This window comes from Hordeum vulgare, chromosome 2H (genome assembly GCF_904849725.1).
Source record: "Hordeum vulgare subsp. vulgare chromosome 2H, MorexV3_pseudomolecules_assembly, whole genome shotgun sequence".
NCBI lineage: Eukaryota > Viridiplantae > Streptophyta > Magnoliopsida > Poales > Poaceae > Hordeum > Hordeum vulgare.
The window spans coordinates 552,726,014-552,729,146 of NC_058519.1; the positions used below are offsets into that span (position 1 = coordinate 552,726,014).

At 49.7% G+C, this 3,133-nt stretch overlaps 1 pseudogene; it reads left to right on the top strand.

The window, feature by feature from the left end:
* The first annotated feature begins 470 nt into the window (after nucleotides 1-470).
* On the top strand, nucleotides 471-2,663 carry LOC123430493 (annotated as a pseudogene).
* Nucleotides 2,664-3,133: the final 470 nt, after the last annotated feature.

A 3,133-nucleotide genomic window follows, 5' to 3' on the forward strand; every position in this document is an offset into this window, starting at 1 on the left:
CAAACATACAAGTTTGATAATCAACAAGGCGAGGCGAGGCGAGGCCGGCCGGAGAAAGAGATGCAGCGTGTGGCACGGTTGGTCAGTTGCAAGCATACAAGAAAAAGAGCCGGAGCGTACGTTGACAGCAGAAGAAGGGAGCGGGACGAGAACGTACGGCGGCCGGCGCCAGCGGCTGACCAAGGATCCGGACGGACGGACGTCGTGGAGACGGGTAGGGGATGAGAGGAGAGAACAGGAGCCTCCAGATCTCATCGGGAAAGAAATAGAGGAGCTAGTCTCCTGATTAAATTTAGGGTTAGTCGCAGCAGGTGCCGGTTCTTCCACCTGCATGTTGACACCTGTCGACTCGTTTTTTATCTTTATCTTTACCTACTAATAAAGCGCCGATCGCTTCGGTCGTACGTCGTCTGCAGTTTTGCAGAAAACCCCCTCCACTTCTGGGTATTCAACCCGCAGTCCCTATGTGGATCTGGAAAAAAACGTTTCCTCTATCCCTCGCTCGGTCTCCCTCTTCCCTGCTGCGAGGCTATAGCCATGGGAGCCCGAGCTCAAAGCTCCGCCGTCGGCCACCTCGCGCCCGTCTCTGGCCAGATCCGAGCTGGAGCCGCTCGGATCTGTTGATCCCAACCCGGATCCACCTCGCCCCGGCCTTCTCCGGCCTCGCTTTGCAAGGGTCTGCGCTGGGGAGTCATGTGCGGTGAAGGAGAGGAGAGGGACGTCGCGCGCGAGTCCGCGTCGTGGGCAGCTCCTGCTCTTGGTGGCGCCGTCGCGGGCTCACGGTGCCCGCCGCCGCCGCCTGCGCTGCCGTGAGCCGGATCTTCGGCGGCAGCTGGTGCTGCGACGTGCTCACGGGAGGCGGCGGGGTCGGTGATGGAGTTGGAGCCGACGCGGGCGGCATGTCGGCGTCGTTGGGGTCGCGGAGGAGGGGGAGGCTGAGGGACGGCTCCTGCTCCGGCGGCTTCGGCCCGCGGCGGAGGAGGCGGCAGAGCGGCTTGGTCTCCGTCGAGGAAGAAGAGGAAGACGACGACGACGCCGACGCCTGCTGCTTGAAGAACCCCTACTGGGACCCGAGCAACCCTGCCGCGAACAGCACGACCGACCCCACCTTGCCGGCCCACGCGGGCGCGTTGACGTCGCTGTCGAGCGGACATGGTGCTGGTTGTCGTTGGGGAGGACGCCCTTGCTCCGGTATGGGAGGACCGGGAGGACGAGAAGGCGGACTCCATGGGCGCGTGCTCCGGTAAGGGAGACCACCCTTGCTACACTCGTGGGCATTGTTGAGGGTGGAAGGGGATATAGCTTCAGGTGGGTACGCCGGCCGGCAGCTCCTGCTCCTGGTCTTTCTCAGATTCGTCTGAACCCTAGCTCAATTTGATGCTTTATTAGGATCGTTGTCTTCGACTCTGCCAACCCTAGATGCATTTGGGATCCTGAATTTGTTGACCAAGTTAGGATTCAGTCACACTAGATGGTCTCTGTAACAAGTATGTTATCTGCTTCTATTCTTAGTCATTTGCCCATAATAGTGATTATAATAGCAGTAGTAGGGTCATAGTCTCTTGAGTAGCTTCTATTCTCAGTCATTTGCCCATAATAGTGATTATAATAGCAGTAGTAGGGTCATAGTCTCTTGAGTAGTATAATTGTTCAATGGACAACGGATTTTTGGCAGATAGATTGGTGGAATACTGGAATAGCCGGTGGCATGTGTTCAATTTGGGCATACTTCATGTAGATTATGGAATCCTTTAGTAGATATGAATTAGTTGCTATAGTAGTAGATATTGATGATGTTTGTGAATGAATTGCTTTGCCTGAAATTGAAGTATGCTTCGGTTGTTTCCGCAGTTATGTACATAACTTCTGCAGCTTTTATGCTGACAGTACAAGTGTTACATTTCTGATAAACAGGAATAGATAGCTATGCATTGACTAGCTGGTCTCTGTAACATGTATATTCTCTGCTTCTGTTCTCAGTTATTTACCCATAATAATAATAGTACTAATAGAGTAATAGTTTCTTTGTATAATTGTTCAATGAACAGTAGAATTTTGGCAGATATATTGGTTGAATGTTGGATTTGCCTCTGGCCTGTGTTCTAAATTGCTGGGATCAGTTTTGGAGACCGACGGACAATTTTTGTACTGCCGGTGCATTTCCTTCTATGTTGTGAAGCTACTCTTGCCAAGATAAACGAAACTCTCAAATCACCATAGTACTGTAGGAATGGTTTAATTAATCCTTTAAATTTTATGCTATTTGTGGCTTTCTTACTTCGGCATCTGTATGCCCATGCAATGATTTGATCCTGTGTCATTTTCATTTTCCCTATCCTTAAAGCGAACCAAGATTGAACACTTCCTATTTCATGAGAATTGTGTGCATAACATGATCAGAACTTTTCAATTTATGGAGTTTGTATCTTTACGGCTTACTGAAGTTGTTTCATATAGTGGATTGAAAAAACCCTCAATAACAATATTCTATTTCTGATTATGTTCAGGACATTGGAGGATGTGATATCCAAAAACAAGAAATTCGCGAGGCAGTTGAGTTACCATTGACACATCATGAATTGTACAAGCAGATTGGTATTGATCCTCCAAGAGGGGTGCTGCTCTATGGTCCTCCAGGCACTGGCAAGACCATGCTTGCTAAAGCTGTGGCACATCACACTACTGCTGCTTTTATCAGAGTGGTTGGTTCAGAGTTTGTGCAGAAGTACCTGGGTGAGGTAAGTTGTGGATTATGTTTACAGTGCATCGTCATCTATCCTGCAGGTTTCAGTTTCCAGAAGCGCCCAGCAGCCGCAGCGACCTCCACCATGGACGGTGCCTGAAACGTATGCCCAATCATGATATTTGGTCTAGGGCCTTCTGTGTTTCTTTGAATAGCCTGTATCGTTAGTTTCAGTTCTTGCTTTCGATCTTTTGGTCGGTGCTGGAACTTGGATTTGTGGGTTGTTTGGTGTGACAAATCAATTCGATTTCCGATCCATTGATCTGTTATCGCTGATGAAAATCGTCGTATCCCCCCATCCTGACTGCAGGAGTTCCTTTGGCTCGAGTGTCACATTTTTTTTAGCTTTAGCAGAAAGGCTTTTGTGTTTGGATGAGATGATGGACCTGA